Consider the following 7,225-nt stretch of genomic DNA (forward strand, 5'->3'; position numbering starts at 1 on the left):
AGTCTTTCCTCCACCTTGGACCTACACATCACGATGCAGGAGGAGGGCGCTTCTCATCATGAAGGACTCCACCCATCCTGCACACAGACTGTTCCAGCTGCTTCTCACAGGCAGGAGGCTGTGGAGCATCCAGAGCAAGACGGTGCTCCCAGTCCATTTCCCTGTCTGCCCTGATCGATTCGGGTTGTGAACGAAATTTAATAGATTCCTACCTAGTCCAACAAATGCCAATAGAAACTATTAAGCTCCCCACGCCGTTCCGAGTTTCTACTCTTGACGGGAGATCTTTGCCCCAAATAACACACCAAACTAAACCGCTGCAGCTTGTAGTATCTGGTAACCATCGTGAATCGGTTTCGTTTTTTGTGTTTCCTGCTGCTAGTTCTCCAGTCATTCTTGGATTTGAGTGGCTTCAAGTTCACAATCCCCATATAAACTGGTCTGAAAAACATGTCGAATCTTGGTCACCATCATGTCACTTGTCTTGTCTCTGCTCTGCGATTCCTCCAGGTCCGCCCCTGGTAAAGCAACAGGAGGCTGACCCTCCAGATTTATCCGCCATACCGACCGAATATTCTGATCTGGTTCAGGTTTTCAGCAAAACTCAGGCACTTTCACTTCCTCCACACCGTCCGTACGATTGTGCAATAGATTTACTCTTGGGAGCGCCACTACCCACCAGCCGTTTATACCCCATTTCTAAACCTGAGAGAGAGACAATGGACATAAAAGACTCCATGGCAGCTGGCATAATTCGCCCTTCGTCCTCTCCCCTCGGGGCAGGGTTTTTTTTTGTGGGTAAAAAGGATGGCTCTCTCAGACTGTGCATAGATTACCGGGGTCTAAATCAAATAACTGTGAAAAATAAGTATCCCTTACCATTGTTATCCTCCGCTTCTGAATCTGTTTAGGAAACAGATCACAAGACTCATCCGTGTGCTTTTTTCTCACGCAGATTGTCTCCTGGTGAAAGGAATTATGACGTCGGGGATCGTGAACTATTAGCCATTAAATTGGCCTTAGATGAGTGGAGGCACTGACTGGAGGGCGCAGAACACCCGGTGCAGATTTGGACGAATCACAAAAATCTTTCTTGCATACAATCTGCTAAAAGACTGAACCCTCGACAATCCCGTTGGTCACTCTTTTTCTCCCGGTTTAATCTATCCATCTCGTTCCGTCCAGGCTCTAAAAATGTCAAACCTGACGCTCTGTCCCGACGACAGTACTCTCCTGATGACTCCGAGAAAGACCCCACCTCCATTCTGCCCCCCAGTTGCTCCATATTGGTCTCATATTGCTGTCGACTTCATCACTGGATTACCGGTTTCTAAAGGTATGACAATCATTCTCACAGTAGTTGACCGATTTTCTAAATCCTGTCATTTGGTTCCTCTGAAAAAACTTCCATCTGCTATGCAAACCTCCATGGCATCCCACAGGACATACTATCGGACCGAGGACTCCAGTTCACCACCCAGGTATGGCAACATTTCTGTTCTGCTCTTGATGTTAAAGTGTCTTTAACTTCAGGATATCATCCCCAGTCTAATGGCTAAACTGAACATTTAAATCAGGAGCTGGAGAATCCCTCGGACTGGAACCAATACCTCATCTGAGTGGAGTATGCATATAACTCACACATTTCTGCAGCCTCGGGTCTCTCTCCCTTTGAGGTGTCTCTAGGTTACCAGCCTCCTCTTTTCCCTGTGGATGAAAAGGAGATTTCAGTCCCCTCTGTTCAACATCACATTCGCCGTTTTCAATCTATTTGGAACCGCACTGTCGATGCTCTCAATCGAACCGCCAATCAGAACCGCCGTTTGCAGATCGGAAGAGGAGACCCGCTCCATCATATGCTCCAGGTGACAAGATTTGGTTGTCCACCAAAAATATTTCTTTAAAGGCCATGTCCAGAAAACTCTCTCCACGCTTTATTGGACCCTATGTGATCGAGAAGATAGTTAGTTAATCCTTCTGCAGTCCGTCTCCGCCTCCCAGCATCTCTCTGTATACATCCTACCTTTCATGTCTCCCAGTTGAAACGTGTGTTGTCCAGTCCTTTGTGCCCTCCTTCCGAGCCCTCTCCTCCCGCCCGGGACATTGATGGCCATCCGGCTTACTCCATCCACCGGATCGTGGACTCCTGTCGACGAGGTCGCGGTTGGCAGTACGACTGGGAGGGCTACGGTCCGAAGGAATGAATGTGGGTTCCTTGTTCATTCATCTTGGATCCCTCCCTCATTTCAGGTTATCGTTCCTCCCTCCCGTCTTCTTCTTCTGGACCGCCAGGTGGCGGTCGTTGAGGGGTAGGTACTGTTGGGAACCAGGGTGCGGGTGGTTGGTGTGTTCCTTTTCTTCTCCACCAGAGGGCACCTGGAGGCAGGTTCCATCTGGAGGGCGTGTCTGGGCTGCTGGCACTGTGCACCTGCAGTGCATTCTTCATCAGGAGGTATATTTAAGGAGGGAGCGGCCGACACATCAGTGTTAGCCAGTTTTGGTACACGAAATCCCTTCATAAATTGCCTCTTGTGAATACTCACCTGAGCTCCTTGTAACCCTTGTTGTGCCTCTGTCTCAGGACTCCTTTGATGACTTTGTGAAGACATCCATCTGGTTCTGAGTTTCTAGATCTACCTGTGCCCTCTTCTCTTGAGACGCCGTGGACAATTACTCACCGGTCATCCGAGTACCATAGCCATTCATCAGCCATCAACCTACCTCTGTTGTACACCAGCTGGCAGTCCCTATACCTCCATCCCCGCCGCATACATCTGTACTACCTGTCCGCCCTCAGCCTCAGCCCACAGCCCCTACTCACGGACCACCCACCTTGGTGACCACAGTTTACCTCTCCCCAGCCTCAGCCACACTCTTCTCAAGTAAGAACTGTTATTCTCCTGAAGTTTGCTAGATTCCTATTACATTGAACTCACCATCTCTCTCCTCCTGTGTTCTGTTGCCTGGAGTTACTGGTTGCTACCAGGGCCGTGCAGAGACCACTAAAGGGGCAGGTGTTGAAAAAAAAAGGGCACATATAACCACTTTCTTGGACAGAATATTAACAAAGCCACACAGCTCTCAGAGTTTAATAAACAATGATAAATGAGTTATTTTATTTTTAAAAAAAGTTAAATAACTAATTTTTGTCTTGTGAACTTAAAAAGTTATTTTCCAAACAAACTTATTTGCACACATCAGAAATCTTTTGTTGCAATTTTGGGCCCTGCCCACGACATCATTTGAGAATCACAAGCAAAACTTTGAGTCACAAACAAAAACTTAGGATAGCAAGAAAAGATTTCTGGCATGCGCAAATAAGTTTGTTTCGCAAATAATTTTTTCACTTCATGAGACAAAAATGTGTGTCTCATGATTTAAAATCATGAGACACACAAAAAAAAGTTTTTTTTTAAGCAAAACTCAGTAGGGTTTTCTCATGGTGACATGCATTAACAATTCAAATTTTGCTTTTGTTTTTGTTTTCTGCAGTTCCACATTAAAGTTTGATGCAGCTCTGCTTTCCTGAATGGACAATCTTCATTTCCACTGCAAGTGTAGCAAACAGGCAGCTCTTTTTTATACAGTACACTAAAAGGTTACATTGTGCCCTTGTTTATATTTTTAATAGTGTAATTCTGTAAAGACAATATGTCTGGTGGTCTCTCTGATTTACATATCTTGGTAAATTGCGGATTTGAATATTGCAATACGTTCCTATAACAAAATAGACCTGCAGAAAGAAATTACTAATAAAATATCTTACATATGCATAGTTGTATGCACTGTATAGAGATTTTCCTTAGCTTTGATTGTATATCTCACAATTTTGTCACTTATTGTTTATTAAACTCTGAGAGCTTTGTGGCTTTGTTAATATTCTGTCCTAGAATGCGATTAGATGTGCCCTCTTTTTTTTTCAGCACCTGCCCCTTTAGTGGTCTCTGCACGGCCCTGGCAGAGGCCTGTCAGTGTCTGTTGTATTTCATTACATCTCTGCTTAAACCGCTACTCCGTGCTGAAGCAGAAACGATATGTTCAACGTTTTCCGTCATCTGACAAGTAGCAAGTCTACTCCACTTTATTCACCAAAAACGTTTTTTTTTTTTTTGTTTTTTTTTAAATTCACCAAAAACTATTCTGTAATCTGGAATGTTTGCTACATTGAGCTCCGCAGTTAGCCGCCTTATTTCACTGCGCGAGAGGCAATTGCGTCATGCATCACGGGCAAAAGGTCAAAGGTAACAAAGTGACCAGAGGGTTCATTATGTTGTACAAAAAAAAAACCAACAAAAAAACTAATAATTTTATTACATGTTATTATGTGTCAGAAGCGGGCTTAGGAAATAATACCAAATAAAAAATTTGACCAAAAGGGCACTTAGGGGCAAGGAGCAAAAAGGGGGAGGTGCTCAAGCCCCACTAGCCCTCCCCTCGGCATGTGCCTGATTATTATTGTTGTTTGTCTTCCTGCTTGCACATATCAAGACACAGGTCACATCTGAAAAGATCAAGGGTCTCATGTATAAAAGAGTTTGCTGCTTTCACAGTAAAAAAATTGGCACATGGAGAAATTAAGAAAAGTGCGGCGCACAAAAGAATTCAGATGTGTAAAGCCCTGCGTGTGTATATTTCCCTTCATAAATCCCAATAGAGGGCAGCTGCTGATCCGCCATGTTGCCACCCTTAAATATTCCTACATATGTAAATTAGCATAAATACCTCACATGAAGCAATAACTATGGCAGCGGTCCTTGCTTGTAGCATTAAAAGTGCTTATCATAGTAATTCTTTTATATTTTATTTCAAAGTTGCTTTCAAGGTACCCAAGGTTACCTCACAATAAATAAATAAAAATAATACATTTTAAAGAAAAAAAAAGAAAAGAGATCCAAGTGCAAATGCTTGTTTGAACCGCAGAGCGTTCAGCTGTGATTTAAGGAAATCATAGCTGATTTCCTTAACCCTTGTGCGTGCCAGGACTGAGGAAAACGTAGAGGACTGCTGCAAATGATACAGGTTTTACAGGTGTGGGGTCGGTTGGACCCCATTTCTTAACACAAGGGTTAAATCAGCTGTGATTCATCTTATACGCATGATTCCTCCATTTTTGTGTATAAGTTGCACATGATAGAGAAATCATGTGCAACTTATACACTTGATTCCAAACTTCTACATTCCTAACTCACTGTAAAGGACTCTTTGTCACGAAATTGTAGTGTCAAATAAGATACAGGTAAGAAGCTTTTCAGTTATCTTGCTTTGCTAGCAAAGTCATTAGCTAGCAGCTAGCTAATAGCACAACAACAGCAGCCTAATGTCTGTATGATAAAAATACTGAATCGATAGATAAGAACAGTTTTTCCTCACCTGGCTGTCTCCTCCCGCTCAGTAGTTCTTCAGAGAAAGGCAGACCCAGAGGCCTGTCAGTGTCTGTTGTATTTGATTACCTCTCACGGAGTAGCTTCAGCTACTCCGTGCTGAAGCAGAAACGATTTCCATCATCTGAGAAGTAGCAAGTCTACTCCACTTTATTCACCAAAATTTATTTTTTTTAATTCACAAAAAACTGTTCTGTAATGTGGAACGTTCACTACGTTGAGCTCCAGTTAGCCGCCCTATCTCACTGTGCGAGAGGCAATTGTGTCATGCGTCATGGGCAAAAGGTCAAAGGTAACAAGGTGACCAGAGGACTTATTATGTTGTACAAAAAAAGCCCAACAAAAAAACAAATAATTTTAGTACGTGTCAGAAGAGGGCTTAGGAAATAATAATACCAATAAAAAAAAAAATGTGACCGAAAGGGCACTTGGGGGCAAGGAGCAAAAGGGGCAGGTGCTCAAGCCCTCTTAGCCCCCCCTGCACGTGCCTGGTTGCTACCACCCATTACTCATTAGAAGGAGGGCGCTTTTCATCATGAAGGACTCCACCCATCCTGCACACAGACTGTTCCAGCTGCTTTTCGCAGGCAGGAGGCTGTGGACCACCAGACTGAGGAACAATGCCTTCCCTTCAGTTATCAGACTGCTGAACTCAAGCTGGAACCTAATTCAGCTTCATCTCATAAGTTATTTACACACACAAAAAAAATCTTGAATCCTCCTTGAAATTCACCAACTAGTTCCTGGTTGCTACCCTTGGACCTGTGCATCATTTTATTATTGTGTTGGAAAGAAATAAATCTATGTTTATCTGAGTTCTCCGTTTGTGATCTGCATGTGGGTCAGAAGATTAGATTCAAACATGACAATTTAAGTCTTATAGCTTCTCAGTGAAGTCATTCTAGTCATCATTTTATCCACATACTTTTTATCCCATGTGATGGAGTCCAGGGGTTCCATCTCATATTGATTATTGATATTATGTTATTTATTTACAGTCCAAATGTGTTTTGTATCACGTCTTTATTTCAGTTACATTGTGACATTTGGTGAACATTCTTTTTGGGTAGGGAGACTGGCCATCTTTCCTGTTCAGAGAATGGAGGGGAAAATGTCAGTTTGTTTCTGATTTGGATTGGTTCAATTTGAGTTAATTGTTTGAGTACTTGCCTTTCTGGGTATGTCTCAGCAAGGGGGAGCAGAAAGGGAGACAAATGCTCCTAGAGCATACCATCTTCCATTTAGAGGGGTAATATTCTGAGGATTTATATTTAGTTACATTTACTTTTGATTGGCCTTAGATTAGTTTAGTTTTAATAATTTGCATACATGTAAATACTTGTTGGATCATCTATTGTTTGCTAGGTTTGTATAAGTAGTGTTTGTTTCTTGTTTGTCTTTTTTTTTGATCACCCCTTTACCTGGTGTAAGAGGAAATTGCCTCAGGTATAAATTTCAGCTGCTTTGTTTCACTGTGTGAAGGGTGTTGGTGTAATGGTGACCTGGAGCTCCCAAATAAACTCACCTTGACTACATTCTGTTACCTTGACTACATTCTGTTGCCTCGCCTCGCCTCCTGACTGAATGCAGAGCCTCCGCCAGTCAAAGTGACATCCCAGATACAGCAAAATGTGCTTATATTTAACCTCAACCTGTCATGTTTGTCCTGTGTAAATATTAAGAGGTGGGACAAAAACAACCCAGTAACATTAATGAATCTGCTGTCAGAAAACAAATTTGATTAGAAATGCAAATGTTGTCTCCACCTGACACTTAGAAATGGTACAACTAGTTATTTAAATGCTACATGCACACACTCACGCACGCACGCACATATATATATA

The sequence above is a fragment of the Poecilia formosa genome, unplaced genomic scaffold, assembly GCF_000485575.1.
Source record: "Poecilia formosa unplaced genomic scaffold, Poecilia_formosa-5.1.2 Scaffold189, whole genome shotgun sequence".
Taxonomy (NCBI): Eukaryota; Metazoa; Chordata; class Actinopteri; order Cyprinodontiformes; family Poeciliidae; genus Poecilia; species Poecilia formosa.